The sequence below is a fragment of the Mirounga leonina genome, unplaced genomic scaffold (genome assembly GCF_011800145.1).
Source record: "Mirounga leonina isolate KUSES-001 unplaced genomic scaffold, KU_Mleo_1.0 Mir_91, whole genome shotgun sequence".
In the NCBI taxonomy this organism is placed as follows: Eukaryota; Metazoa; Chordata; class Mammalia; order Carnivora; family Phocidae; genus Mirounga; species Mirounga leonina.
This window is the reverse complement of record NW_023270839.1, coordinates 34,747,212-34,763,285: the sequence shown is the minus strand read 5'-3', so window position 1 is coordinate 34,763,285 and position 16,074 is coordinate 34,747,212. Positions and strand designations below refer to the sequence as shown.

At 40.6% G+C, this 16,074-nt stretch overlaps 1 long non-coding RNA gene across 1 annotated transcript in view; it reads left to right on the top strand.

The window, feature by feature from the left end:
- Positions 1-1,659: 1,659 nt before the first annotated feature.
- The window catches only part of LOC118003096, a 110,942-nt gene continuing 96,527 nt past the window's right edge, over positions 1,660-16,074 (top strand). Inside the window, exons 1-3 of the long non-coding RNA XR_004677271.1 lie at positions 1,660-4,267; positions 5,925-6,025; positions 6,959-7,033. This is a non-coding gene — a long non-coding RNA (uncharacterized LOC118003096). The remainder of the gene's footprint in view (positions 4,268-5,924; positions 6,026-6,958; positions 7,034-16,074) is intronic.

Here is a 16,074-nt window from a genome sequence, read left to right as displayed (position 1 = left end):
CCGCATCGGGCTCCCTGCTCGGCAGGGAGTCTGCTTCTCCCTCTGACCCTCCCCCCTCTCATGTGCTCTCTCTCTCATTCTCTCTCTCTCAAATAAATAAATAAAATCTTAAAAAAAAAAAAAAAGAACTAAGTGGTAATCCCTCAAATCTTAGGCTCTTTTATTTTTTTTTTTAAAGATTTTATTTATTTATTTGAGAGAGAGTACAAGCAGGGGGAGGGGCAGAGGGAGAAGCAGGCTCCCGCCTGACACAGGGCTCCATCCTAGGACCCTGGGATCATGACCTGAGCCGAAGGCAGATGCTTAACCAACTGAGCCACCCAGGCGCTCCAAACCTTAGGCTCTTTTAGACCAGGGATAGTGAAACCGCTGCACTCAAGAAACCACTATCCTTGGCACTCCTTCCTCTCAGCTTCTTAGCCACCCCAGCAGCCTATTGGCCCAGTCCATTGCAATTGGCAGGTGTGATAAATCCTGCTTAGCATATGTCTTTAATCAGTTTGGGCTGCTATAACAGAGTATCATAGACTGGGTGGCTTAAGCAATAAACATTTATTTCTCATAGTTCTGGAGCCTGGAGGTTTGAGATTAGGGTGACAGCATGGTCGGTTCTTAGTGAGGGCCCTTTTCCCGGTTTACAGGTGTTTGCTTTCTTGTTGTATCCTCACATGGCATAGAGGGAAAAGGACACAGGAAGAGGGAGGGTGGGCAAGCACATGTATGCCATGCCACCAGCCAATCCCAGCAGGACTCCACCCCCGTGAACTCATCCAAACCCAATTAACTCCCAAAAGCCACACCTTCAAATACTATCACATTGGGGGTGAGAACCTTAACACATGAATTTTGAGGGGACACAAACGTTCAGTCCATAAGAGCACCCTCATTTAGACCTTGGGCTAGCTGAACTTACAACTCACCTTCTTAACCTCTTTAGCTATGTCTCTTAGTTTTGACCTCTTTGGGCACGAATTACCCCCTATTCCTACTTTTAAAATAAGAGACTTTTGAACCCATTCCCATAGGTAGAATCCTGGGATTTGCTCATTTGCAGGCCTGTGTGGACATGCAGGTTGAATTTCCCCCCAGCTGGTCCAATTATAGGCAGATCTCGTGCTGGGTCTCCACCATTCTTGATCTCCCTACCAACACTTCTAATTAGTCAGCTGACTCCGCATTTGAGCTGAGCTGTAAATGGATTTCAAGCAGAAATCACAAATGGCATCTCAAGGGCTCGATCTGGTAGACAGCTGAATTTTGTTTGCCTGTACCATGTTTTTAAAAATTTAGCCCATATTTAACCATCTAGAGATTTCACCCCCAATAAAATCCATATTTCTCTTCTCTTTAAAAAAAAAAAATCAGACAATCCAGCCTTGCAAGGAAGCATTTCTACATGGCAACACCTGGCTCAAGCTGAATCAGTCACCACAGGCCCACCACTCACTATTGTAGTATACCTGCTCCCTTCCCTCATTTATGATGCCTGCCTGGATTCCATAGTTTAATACCCCTAGTTTAGGCTAGACTTCCTTCCAAGTGGTACTTGGCAGCCAGTGCAAGTTATTGGCGGAAAAGAAGGGCCAAAAGCATGATGCAGTCAGGACTGAAATGAAGAAAATCAGACTCAGGGTTTTCAGTAACATTATGTTTCCTGATGCAGAGAAATTAGGCTTGCCTCCTTTATTGATTTCACAGAACAGATGACATTTTATCTGTAGAATGCCGCAGTGGTTTTTGGACAAAGACGGTTCAGAGTGATTTGGTAGCAACCTCTGCCACTTGTTACTTATCTTTTGCTAAGGAGAAACTCAGGAAAGTTTGGAAAATTCTGGAACATGTTTTCTCATCCTGGATTATGGTACTGTCAAGTGAAATGTGAGATGTTCTTCCAAAAAGAACTCTGTTGGGATGCCTGGGTGGCTCAGTTAAGCATCCGACTCTTGATTTCGGCTCAGGTCATGATCTCAGGTTGTGGGATGGGGCCCATGTTGGGCTCTGCACTGAGCATGGAGCCTGCTTAAGGTTCTCTCTCCGTCTCCCTCTGCCCTTCTCCAGTGCTCACTAGCTCGCTTGCTCTCAAAAAAGAAGAGTCTTTTGTTTAACACAAGGAACAACATAACTGTTTTCCTCCATAGACTGGCAAGGCTTGCTGATAGGAACTCAGGGCAACCTGCCGCAGGTAGACATTTGGTTATTTTAAGGCTAACAAAGGATGAAGAGAACACAGAAAGAAAGTAAAAATAGATTATTCCAGAGTAGCAGAAATACTAATGGTGGCAGATGAATACGGTTTTCCCAGTAAAATGTGAGAACTATTACCTGGTTTACACTCGCCTTACCAATTTTAAAAAGCAAAATACTTCCATCTGAGCCTTAGCAATTTTAAAACCCAAAATATCTTCATCCAGATCTAGGTTAAGTATGCTTTCAAATCAGTTATAATGTTTTCCTGCTTTAAAAAAAAAGGTTTAAACTAAAGAGGTATATTGGAGAGGGGTGTGTTTTTGCAGGGCTGGGGAGGAAGGAGCTGATACATTTGCAGACTTCATTATACTGAGTACTCTGTTCAGAGGGTGGTTCCATCTCTACTTCCCTGCCCCCACCGCATGCCTTCCCTTGGTACATTACTTCCTGTAACATACATACTTCTTAATGTAATGGTTTCATTAGTCTTTTATAGCTTTTCCATAGCTAGAACAGGCCAGAGCAGTGATGAATGGTTTATCAGGAAAGCAGCTCAAGGGTAGGACTTCATAGATATTGTGACAGCACCTTAATCAGGAAATCCAAAAGAATGTTGGTGGGAGGGGAGAGGAAGGACATTTGGATCACCAGAGAATTTCTTCCCCTGGGTCTCCTGACTCAGAAACATTAAAAAATCTAATGCAGCTTTATTCTCCATCCTCCTTTAAGCCTTAAATGTCTGCCTTTTGGGCATGGACTGTAATAGACTAGGGCTTTAGGACCAGTTTCTCTGAGAAGCAGCCGGTGTTCAAGAAGGGCCCTTGACACCATTCTGACTTAATGCTAGACACATCTGCAGCTACTTGGACAAAATTGACATTGTCTGGAGTGCAAAGCAATCGCCTAGTGCAGCATTAGGGAGCATTTACTCTTGAGCCGTGCTACCAGACAGCAAATCTTGACCTTTAGGAGTTCAGAGATTAGATTTCGTTGCTGCAGGCGTTGAAGATATTGTTAGGAATTTGTTGCTATTCAAAGCAGATTTCAGGGGTTACCTACGGGTTTAATTCATCGCATCAATCATTTTTTGGAAAGTTCTTTTAAAGCCAAGATAGCTTCAAATAAAAACTAGGATTACTTTTACATTGATTGTCAGTAGTTGGTGAGGAGCAAAGGGGGAACACTCTTGAGATGCTGTTAAAGTTTTCGTATTTCTTCCTTCTCTGGCAGGTGTTCTGTGGTATTGAAGAGAAAAGGTATGTTTCTTCAATAGGCATGTGAGGCAGTTGCTGCAGGAACAGGCAGGAAATGAGAATAAGCATTTGACTCCCTCTGGTGTGGATTTCTGAAGCCCTTTAACACATTCAGAGCACAGATCTCCTCCAGGTTATCTCAAAGTGCACCGTTTAAAAAAAGACCTGTTTAAGCCAACAGGGGTTAAATGGGGCTTATTTCTTTGAGCTAGCCCATTTAGGGACCCAGTCTCCTCCTCCATTTGTGTATGGGTGTGTATCTGTATATGCACATATGGGGCGTGTATGTGTGTGTGTGTGTGTGCACATATAGGCAGCTTTCTTATCTGGAGGTCAGTTTCCCAGCTCCCTCAGCCCTCTTGATCCCAGGGCTGCCGAGAAAAGATTTCTGAGGGTCTCTGGAAAGGAAGTACCACACAGTGTCTGGACTCAAGCCGTGTACTTTCTTTCTTTGAGCAGACTTTTATTTTATCCTTATTGATTTTTATTTGCTATGCAAGTCCTATTAAGCTCTTTTACTCAGCTCACCAATCCATAGCAGATTAAACATCTTGAAGAAAATGTATCTCCACTGTTTCTCTTCACATCTCCAAATATGCTTCTTATTTCTCTAAGAGGGAGTTTGCCCTAGATAATCCTATAGCCCTGATTTTATTGCAACTGGAAAGTACTAAGGATTGTTTTTTAAGGCAGGTACAATAACAGCAAAAGAAACAACTAGAACCGAGGAAGGGAGAGGATGTGCACACATATTAACGCAGGGAGAGAGCTGTCATCCCACAATATGATAATGGGGACCTGAGACGTCAATGAAAGTTTACACGCAGGTCAGTATATTTAGTTTAAGAAACCAGGATAATGGATAATTATTGTAAAATGTGTTTTAGAAAAATTTTTATTCAACATTGTCAACATTTAAAAGTTCAATGCTGGAAAGAAGAATCTTCATTGTCAAGATAAAGCACATCTTTGGAACAGGCTGTTGCTTGAGACTGCTGAAGATGAGAGACCCTTTTATGGCAGATGCATGTCCAGGGAACAATAGGCGTTGTTGCTGACGCTCAACATTGTGTGTGTGTGAGGGGCCACTCTACAAACTTCAATGGCAAAATAAAAAGGAACCCTACACTCTTCTCTTCCATTCAAGTGAAAGGTGCTATTGCCAGGTCATTCTCTCTCTCATTTGCAGAAGAGTTTCTTTGTGCCAAGCAAAACACCCCATGAGGAAGGCATTATTGCCCATTGGGCAGAGAGAAAAACTGAAGCTCGCAGAGTTAGATAACTTGCCTGAGGGAACACAACCACCAAAGCACATTCTGGGATTCAGACTCACTTTGTCGATTTAAAGGTTTATTCTGGCTCCCACACAAATGAGTAAACTGAGGCCCATACAGCGAAATGGTCTCGAACAAGTTGCAGCAGATGACCGGAAGAAATATTTCATTCTCAGTGCACTGGCCTCCTATTAAACCATACTTTCATTTCTCTCTGTGAGTTACATATGTGTTAATATCCACTGTGAATTCGTAATTTGCCAGGTATAAATACACATGCACACACCATACACACATTACAAAGAATACTTACTAATTGCCTTTGCTCTCATAGAAATACACCCATATGTGCATTACAAAATACAGCTGAGCATCCCTACCCAGGGTCAAAACCAGCCTGGTATAGAGTCATGGATTCCTCTATCTGCTGAGTCTCCTAGAATCCATGGATAAGGATTCAGTGTATTTACAAGAAATACAGCCACACCACTGCTGGAGAAGTAATTGGGCCAAGCACTATCCTCAGGACATGAGACATTAATGAATGGGTTGATTTGGATTTGTTTATTTATTTTATTTTATTTATTTATTTTTTAAAGATTTTATTTATTTATTTGAGAGAGAGAATGAGAGAGAGAGAGCATGAGAGGGGGGAGGGTCAGAGGGAGAAGCAGACTCCCTGCCGAGCAGGGAGCCCGATGCGGGACTCGATCCAGGGACTCCAGGATCATGACCTGAGCCGAAGGCAGTCGCTTAACCAACTGAGCCACCCAGGCGCCCTGTTTATTTATTTAAAAAAAATCTTTTATTGTAAAGGCAATTCATCTTTATTGCAGCAAATTGAAGTACCAGTAAGCAAAATGCAATAATAAAATTCACCCACGGTTCACCAACTAGAAATAACAAAAGCAAACATGTTGGGGAATATTCTCCCCTATATAAACCTGTATTGTTTATGGAAGGATCATAGTGTATATTCCATTTTGTAATCAGCCTGTTTCACTTAAAAAATATTGTGGCCATGTCATTAAATATTCTACTATTTCATTTTCTTTGGCTGCATAACTTATTGAATGGATGTCTCTTTGGCTATGTTTATTTAATTTAATCACTAATCTAATGGGCCTTTGTTGAAACTGCAGCCAGATAAATGGAGGTCTTTAAATACTACTGCCCAAAACAATGTCCTCGGGCACTGTCCTCCCTCCAGGTATTACTAAATGGGAAATGAAAGCTGCAGGCCACATCCCTTCAGATCCTAACACCATCCGAGAGAATGCGTGTGACCTCTGCAGCAAGCCCTGGGCCGTGGTAAGTGCCAGGACTGGGAATTCGCGCCCTCCTCAGTCATGCAGCACCCAGTCCTCATGGTGTAGAGCATTTAGGGTTCTGCGGTGCTTCCTCCTCTCATATAACTGACCCCACTGGATGTGGGTCATTCTAAATCTCCTTAGGGAAATGGGGCACCTGAGGCCCAAGAAGCTTGATGACTTGGCCACTGGGCACCCCGGCAGTGAGGCTCAGAGCCAGATTCTGAACCCTGTCTTTTAGATTCTCAATTCACTGGGATTTCTATTGTAATGCGATGCTGTGAGGAGAAAAAGGAAGGATGGGAGAGAGGGAGGAAGGAAGAGAAGAACAAAACAGAAAAGCTTAAAAAAAAAAAAAGAGGCTAAAAAGGTAGGGGCCCTAGTATTCTGGGGGCAGGCAGGGAGGACAGGGGACATCCCCAGTCCATCCTGCATGCACCTGTCTGCTTCTCTCCCAACAAGATTACAGAGGAATGGAGATGAGCAGCTTTCTTGGCATTAGCTTCAGACTCCGAGGTCTCAAAAGACAAAGCCATTTCTCTTCGTGCTTTTTCAGTCACCGGATCATCAAGCACATTTGCTTATGGCTCTCTCGCCTCACCTCCCTCCACTATCCTCCCCCTGCAGGGCGGGGAAGGGCCCACTATGGGGTGACACCTGGCCCTGGGATTACAGCTGAAGGCCCTTGGCCTGAGGAGGCGAGTGGGGAGGTCTGTCTTCACACATCAGAGGGGCCGGCCTGAGCATTAGACCTGAGCTCTGAGGCCTCCGAGGGCAGTCACAGGGCCACAGGTGAAAGGTTCAAGGACAGCAATTTCTCCCCATGCTCAGGAGGAATTAGAATCAGCCCCTTGGCAAGCAGTGGGGGCCACAGACAGGGAAAAGTGAGCCAACTTGGCAATTTATATCTGAGTTTGTATCTCACTCTTCTTAGCCGCGGGCCATGTGAAAGTCATACGCTATCGCTGACTTCAGTCTCCTCGTCTGTAGAAAGGAGGGGGACATCGAGGTAAGTGGTTATAAGGGCATGAAATAATATAAACAGTGTATATATATGCATAAAGTGGCGGGCATATATGAGGAACTGAACAGATGATGGCTTCCGTGTTCCCTGCACCTGGAGGTTACATCAGAGGATGTATGAAAACCACATGGGTTATTTGTTCACCTGAAACTGGGAGTCTGTGATTTTGTGATTTTGTCTGTGATGAAACTGCTTGCATGTGTGGGGTGGGGAGATGTGCTAATAAGGTAAACAAAGCTCCAAGGAAAAAGCTGATACTTTGAATAATGATTTCTCTAAGTCTCTTTGGCATGTGAATGGGATAGGCTATGTCTCTCTAAAGCAGTGGCCACACTTTGGCTAGGGAGGCCTCACCAGCCCCTCCAGAGTGCCTTCCATGTCTCCCAAGACAACCGAAAGAAATACACAGTCTAAGCACGAATTGCTTGCTTGTGGCAGAAATTCAACATCAACACAAGTCACTTCCCTGCTGCTCACCCCAGTCCCTAAGCTGCTCCCTGGTAGAAAAGTGGGAGCTGCTTTGCCCTCCAACTTGGTGGACTTTTTTAATATGGTAACACCCTAAAGATAAAAATGCATGCTCTGTTCTAGTCTTGCTAGTGGTTAATGATTCCTTGGATGAGAGTCACATAGTAAGAGGCTATATTCGTTTTTTAGACACCAGGATTGGCTCACCTCTCATACCTCCTAATGTGGGATATCCACAAGGAGAAGCAGGTATTTAGAAGAACACATATCATTTGGGGTAGCATGAGGAGAACCCAAAGAAAAGCATCCTTCCCATGAAATAATTTTTGATCCTAGAGCAAGGGTTGGTAGTCTTTACAAAACAGTAAACTATCAAACTACTTTTATTTGGCATTCAACTTACTTGTTCTTTCATCTATTCAGTTAATCAACGGTATTTATTGAACGGCTTGCTAGGCCCTAATATAACATTAATTCGCACCGTTCCTGCCCTTAAGAAGTTTGGAGTCTAGTGACAGTGTTCCTCTACCGCTCAAGGACATAGGCTGTGGTCTGCCCAGCCATGGTGAGCTGTCACATCATTGTCACCAGACTGAGGTAAAAGTCTGGCTGTCTTGGCATGGCACCATGTCACCCTGGACCCTTGCTGAGCCAGGGTCCCATTAAGGAGGTAGAAAGATAGGGGCACTTACATGGTACATCTTAGAGAAGAGCAGGTGGTAAATCTTTTGCAAGGCTTTATAAACTTCTGTAGGGTACTTCTGAACAAGCCAAATAAATGACCCTGTACTTACTAATGACCTGAAATGTTCATTTTTCTGCTTCCTGTGCTTTTTAAGGATCTACCCATTATCCTGAGTTAAAACCTTTTGATCCTTCCTTCTCTCCCCACTCCATCTTGAACAGTATTTCTCATTTAAATTTTCCATTTTATCCTATTTTCTTTCAGTATCTCATTCTCCTCTAAGCTCAGTAGTGGCAGAGCAGAAAAGTCCCATCTATCCCCACGCTTGGTCCCCAACTTCAGGGTCTCCCCTGGGAGAGACTATTAGAGTCCCTAGGGACATGTGGAGAAGAAGGGAAACAGAAGTAACAATCACTAAAGCTACTATACCGTCAAAGGCAAGGTCATGATGACAAAATACCCACAACTCCAAATCTCTAGTCCTAAAACTCCAAAAGTCTGACAAATCAAGAGTTTTCTGAAGTTTATAGCAAACTCCCTGGGTGGCAAAACGGAGCCTGAACTGACATGAGTCTATTTATAGTCTTGTGTTTATCTTGCTTAGTATGAATATTCATGCATTTCATTAAAGAAATATTAATGTGTTTAATTATGAGATGCTGCCACATACCCTGTTGGGGGTGTTATGTAATTTATGGAAAATGCCCCATATTACCTTTCTAAAATTCAAAAGATTCTGAATTCCTAAACGTGTTGGTCTCATGGATTTTTTTTAAGGGGTTGTGGAGCTGTATATTTTCTTCAGTCTTATGATCTAATTTTTATCCCTCATAGAGACAATTTTTTCTTTAATTTTCTTGAGAGTACAAAGCAGAATCTTTCTGAAACTCTCTTTGCTTCTTAACCACATATACTTTCTCCCACAACACCCCAAATTAGGTTTTATTTCATGTGTACTATGCTTAGCACCTTAGGCTTTTTCTGTAATTAAAAAAAAAAGTCCCTATGTATTTTTTTATCTTGTCTTTTTTTTTTAACAGCTTTATTGAGGCATAATTTACATATTATAAAATTCACTTGTTTTGAGCCTACAGTTCAATGACTTTTAGTCAATTTACAGAGTTGTGGGATCATCACAATCTAATTGTAGGACATTCCCATCACCCCGCAAAGAAAACTCCCACCCATTTGTAGTCCCTCCCGTTCCCAGGCAAACCCTAACCTACTTTTTGTCTATATTTTGAGACCATGCTCTATGCCAGCCACAGTGCAAACAATCTTTTTGAGGAAACTGAGGCTCAAGTAACCAGTAAAGGATGAAGTTAGGATTTGATGCAGATCCTCCTGACTCTAGAGTCCATGATCTCTCCAGGGCTTCCAGAGGAGGTTAAGATTGACCACTTGCTGGACAGGATCAGAAACAATGGTGGCCCAGGCATGGATATTAGAGAGAGGAGTGACCACCAGCAGGGTGGTGAACTGGATGACCTTTAGGCTTCAGCCAGTTCTGAGCTTCTGTGATTCTATAAATCCATAAAATGCCTCCAACTAAGCCAGGGACTTATTTTAATGAATAGATAAGAATGATGTGTCATGAACAGACTAATTGCATATAAAAGGAACGCTTCTGAAGTGCACAGTGTGTTCCCTTAAGCACTTTAAATGCCCCCCAGAGATGCTGTTTGCAGTCATAATTTGCATTATCAATGAAGAGGCAGTTTGCCAAGCAAAGGGGAGCATCAGCCTCACCATGATTCAAGTCACCACACATTCCAACGTATTCATGTCCAAATTAATGAAACCTTTTGATAGATTTCTTTTCTCAGCTTTTAAAATTTAAAGGTGTTACTTCTGATGTAATCAGAGTGGTATGCTGGTGTTGGAGCTACGTAAGACTAGTTGATAGATGAAATACTTGGTACTGTAATTGAGGAAACATCTATTATGTTGTTGCTGTTGTTGTTATTATTACTAAGAATTAACTTCCTCTCTGTCCACTAAAAGAAGTCCATTCTCAAAGCCAGCCAGCCTCCAGCCCTCTCAGCCCTCCTTCCTGCATTATACCTGCTCTGTGATCCAGACTGTTACCTTCTCCTCCCATCTCCCCCAGATTTCAGAGGCTATGTGTGTTTTCTGTACCCTCTGCCTGAGCAAAGGCTAGGTCTAGGAAAAGACTTACAACCAGTTACTTATGCCTTGGTATGATATTTGGATCACTAAAATCTCCAAATAGAGATTCCAGACCCATGCGTTTTAAACTCTGTGACAATTTTGGAATAAAAGATCATTTGAGCCCTGGTAAAGATATTCAGTGCACAGACAAGAATTTTGTAATCCATCGACTTTTCTGGGTACTTCTAAAATTTTATTGCACATTGTTAAAAGATAAACTTGAGGCGTATTAAAATTGTTAAGGGTTTGTTTGAGCAAAAAAAAATCAGTTTGAATTGGCCAGCATCCAATCCAGTAGATAGAAAGAAGCTCTGAGGAGCTATATAGAATGAAAGACTTTTGGCAGAAGGGAGTGGGAAAAAGGAAGAAATAATGGACAAAAAGCAGGTTGGTTATTGCAAAGTTACTTTCCTTTAGGGGATGACAGACGTCTATCAGGCAGATTAGCTCACTAGTGCTGATCAGGTGTTTCCTGATTGACTGGTTTAAGATTTCATTTCTGGGAGAGCTGAAACTATAATTAGGTTAAATCTTGGTTTGGTGACATGGGGCTTAGCATAAGCAACTCCATTTTGGGCCTGTTGTCTTATTTTTAACAACTCCTTTGATTAGACTTTTAGCCTAACTGAGAGATGTGGTCAAAATTGAAGGCATTAGCACTACTCCCAGCTACCACTCTGGAGTTCTTACAGTTTTTTGCTTAATCTCTGTGTGATATTCACAGGATATGGTGTCTTTTTGCTGAATCTCTTTGTGGCGTTCATAGATCACAACACCACATTCACATGCTTTAAGTTGATCATTCTCCTTATTCTTTTCTGATGTTCTGGTCTTAGGGAGATCATTTGTTTGGTGGTTAGTGGCCGCAAACATTCATTTTAAAACTTCTGAGAGAATAAAATGTGCCAGGGAGACTACTATGATTATTATAAGCAGGATAATTCCCAATGTCTGGAGAGTACTTCAGAGCCATGGCCCCCAAGACCCAATCCAATCAGAATCAAATAAGTCAAAGGAAGACCTCATTGAAGGAGTCACTTTCTTAAGCCAAATGGTTTATTCAGTGATCTAATGTAAGTGGAGTCTCAACTTCCGCAGAAGTGTCAATCCAAGTGCAGCAAATGGTGTTGGCCAAAGCACAAACACCACTCTGCTCAGGTAAAAAATAATCAAGGGCTATCCTATTATCAAGAACAACTTTGCCCAGAGAGTCAGGGTTTTCACTGGGCAGCTATTGCTTTAGCAGCAAATTCTACAATATCTTCAAGAGTTAAGAAGAGGTTCCTGACCATAGCCTCATTTGTACATAGTCCTATCCAGGACAGTAAGGATCTGCCAGAGGAAGCATACTTTGAATCATGAATGACTCCTGGTAATTCCCATTTGAGCCTGTGGCTCAGGAATGGAAAGGTGATAGCCATGGAGGCCAGTAAAATTCAAGGGTCTATAGACTGCACAGGTGGTTTTATTCTGGTTACCCTTGCCTTGTGTCCCTTTCTTTGTGCAGGGTTAGATACAAGGTTGCTAACCAGAGACAGGGAAGTTGGCCTCCAGGGTTTTGGGTCCTGCCCCGGAGAGAGGGCTGAGTTTTTTTCCAAAGACACTGAGGTATTGGAAATCAGGGAGGAGTTTGTGAAAGGAATAACTATAGGCTCACCAGTATTATGACAAATCCAACAGTTGTTTGTAGGTTGGATTACTAACCTCCTTGCCATGGCTGAGATATATGAACATTGGCATTATCTCTTTGGCCAGAGCAAGACAAAAGGTGAACAAAAGAATCGTAAAGATCTTTATGGTATAAGAATTAGGAAAAAAATGATCAGAGAGGGAAGGAGGAATGGAAAGAAACGTTCTTAATCTGACATTTTGGGAGGAAGCAGTCTACCTTGTGTCAGCTACTTTTGTTCCTAGCCAATTTGATTTTAAGGTCTCTCAAGCATTTGCATAGGACCAGATATCAGGTGGAACCTTCTTTAGTAGTGAAATATGCACCCAAGTTCTAGCACCTTGTAATTTGGGAGCAGTGTCAGTGGTCAAGAGTACTTAGTAGGATCCTATCCATGAATCTCACTTTTGCGAAGGCATCAGAGTAAAACAGTAACTATAAATGACAAAGGGCTTAAAAATGCCTATGGTTAAATATTTGATGATAGTGCATTATAATGGAATTGACAAGGATATTTGTTTTTTTTTTTCTGTGACATACAACATTTTAAGATAATAACTGGAATTGTGACTGCTAACATTATACCAAGACATATTAGATTCTTAGGAATTTCATGCAATTTTAAGGACACTAATATTAGTAACATGCAAAAATAACCTAAGCAGGTTTATCATCACTTATTTGACAATGCTTCTCATGTAATTAAACATACCAAATAAACCTAATAAGTTTAACATCAGTCTCTTACAAGGTGAGAGACAAATCCTTTGAGATTTTCCAGAGACCCTCTAGGAAATCTCAAAGTTAGTTTGTAGTCAAAAAGACTGCATTAAAAAAAAAAAAAAAAGACTCTATTTAGAATTTGTAAAAAACATGTCAGAAGGTTTGGGGGCACCTGGGTGGTGCAGTCAGTTGAGCATCCAACTCTTGGTTTTGGCTCAGTTGTGATCTCAGGGTTGTGAGATCAAGCCTTGTGTCAGGCTCTGTACTCAGCGTGGAGTCTCCTTAAGTTTCTCTCTCCCTCCCCCTCTGCCCCTTCCCCCCCTCCCCCACCACACCCATGCTAGTTCTCTCTCTGTCTTTCTGTCTCTTTTTCAAACAAATAAATCTTAAAAAAAAGGAAAATGTCAAAAGATTTGAACATTTGACAAATAGGATCACAGATCATTATGAAATAATACCTAGTTGTCTATTTAACCAAGGTGACAATAGAAGATGTTAGAGGCAAATACAGAAAGTTACAGAGTTGTGAACAAAACTCAGCTCTTTTAAGATTGAGAAGACTGGGTTTTCATAAGTAATGAAAGACCTGATAAAGATAATGTGAAGAACAATAAATTATTTTAGTAAGACATGAAATCTTTGGTGTCCAGGCAGATCACTTAAAAAATAAAGAAAAACCCTTGGTTATAATTTCTTATTAAGAGCAGACCAATAATCTAAGAAAACTGTGTCCTTTTAATAGAAAAACAAATTCAAATTTGGATCAGTGTACTTCTGATATATTAAACTCATTCCTTTAAAATGTAAATAAATTTATTCCAATCTGAGCCTGACCACAAAAAATTTCTTTCCCAAGATTTCTTTTCCACAAATATCCTACAACCTTTTTATATTCATTCAGATTTTGTTCTAAGTTATCTTCTTCTTTCTCATTCTGGAACAAGCAATCATTTTACTTTCCTTACCTACTTTTCATACACAATTGTTTCCTTTCACTATTATTATTTCTAAGTGATTCAATTACATATATTGGTTAGAATTTTTAGCCTTTAGATTCTTTAATTTCTAGTGAAAACTAAGAAGTAAGCAATGGTGGACTGTTTGTTACACTAGCATTCTGTGGATTGGCGAGTTTATAAAAATATTTTATAACTTCTAGAAACATATTTTTCCTCATAGTAAATTTTACAGTGTGGTATAAATGTTTATTAATAGATCCAAATGTCTAGTTCCTCTGTAAAAGGAAGGCAAAAGTGTATAAACCTATGTTCAGTAATTAATGTTTCAGTATTTTGTATTATTTGGAAATGTCCTAGATACTCAGTGAATATCCATCATTTAGCTTATATCAGTATAACATTAAGGTTTCAAGTTACCAAAAACATTTTGGAAACTAGTACACATAACATAAAACATAATTATTGTTGAAATGTTCACTTACAAACTTTTATCTTACATCTAATTCATTTGTTCTTAACAATTATGTTTAGATTATGTGGAATTTTCATGAAAATTTCACAAGACATTAAACAGCTAACCATCATCTTATCTTTTTTGATGACAAATTCTGTAATAGAGATAGCATAAGCTTATTTGACTTCTAGTGAGCATAGGTACAATGAAAATAAATTTGTATTTAATGCGATAACTCAATAGACGTGTGTTTTAATTCAACTAACAAACTTAAACTTGCCTTTATTTATCAAAGATTATCCTAAATCATGTGAACTTGAAAAACATTAGGGTTAGTTTCTATATTCCTGAGAGTATACTTTATATAAACTCTTGTTTGTCTTTAAATCCCAATTAAATGCAGCTTTTTACAAATTAATTTTGACAGTATTGACCAGAGGTAAAAAAAAAAATCACAATTTATAACATACATACATAGACATATATAAATATACAGACAGATACAGATACAAAGAGAGACCTTACAGCTTTCATTTAAAAATTGTAGCCACACTGGGTTAAGTGTCTGCCTCTTGATTTCAGCTCAGGTCATGATCTCAGGATGGTGAGATCAAGCCCCCCGTGGGGTACTGCACTGGGCATGGAATCTGCTTGAGATTTTCTCTCCCTCTCTCCCTGTGCCACCCTCTACCTCCCCCTTAAAAAAAATTGTAGCCACAAGACAGGCATTATAATGCAAAACTCACTAGTTTATAAAGAACAATTGGATCCAGATTGTGCTTCTGGCAGATGGCATAAGTTAAGGTTACCTGCTTAAATTTTTTACCTATTTTTTGTGAAAGAAACTTTATATTTTTTATAGACTGAGTTTTCAAATAGTCTTTCCTTCCCCCACCCCCCTCCTTCTAATAAGAATTACCTTGTTTCCTGGAGAAGACCACATAGAATACGTATATCTCAAGAGGCACAGAGAAAGAATGCAAATTCCCAAGAAGGACTTTTGTTCCCTAAATCCAAATATTGTAAAATTACAATATCTGCAAGCCTTTTGAGGTGAATAGGGAGGGTCGGGGATTGGTAAAAAAGATAGTGGGCTTTGAATTATTTCTAGAGCCGCGTTTCTGTTCTTATAGAGACTAAATTTGTAAGACAAGTACAATTGTCTTTTAATTCCTCAAAGAATTGGGTTGCCACCTGAATGCTGTCAAGAGGCTGACACAGCAATCCAATTATATTATCCTCAACTTTCTTTTTTATATCAGAGAGAAAATCTTTAATCAAAAGTTTGCTATGTTCTAGATTCAAAGCTGTTTCTTTGGAGTGCTTTAGTAAATTGTTCCACTAAAAGCTTCAGATGTTTTTCTTCCCTTCTGGGTACATGGTTTCATTTTAGCTTAGGGGAGAAGGACTGAAAAAAAAGTTCCTGTCAGGCTCTTAATATCAGCTTCTAATTTGGCCAGCTTTGGACCATAGAGCTGCTTTTAAAAAATAATAATCCTTTCAAATATCTTGTTAGGTTAAAAAAACACAAAACAAAACAAGTATCCTGTCAGGCTACAGCCAGTACAAATGGTAAGTAGTCCTGGCGGTATTGACTGGGCTTGTGGGTGTCCCCAAAGAGGGGGTAAAGGTACTACACTCCCACGATCCAGAGCCACTCCCAAAGAGAGCCAAAAGAAAGGCTTAGACAATTTCCCTGAGAGCTGACAAAAGTCAGTCAGGACCCCAGCTGCAAATGGAGTGCACCCTGTATTTCTGTCCAACCATATTTTGGGGGCCCCCAACCTGATGGTTGCCAAACCAAGTTCCTAGGACACAGAAAGAGACAAACAAGAAAGCAATGGCGATCCCTGGGAGAGGAAGGATCAACCCAGTGGGTACCTAAGAGTAAATTTA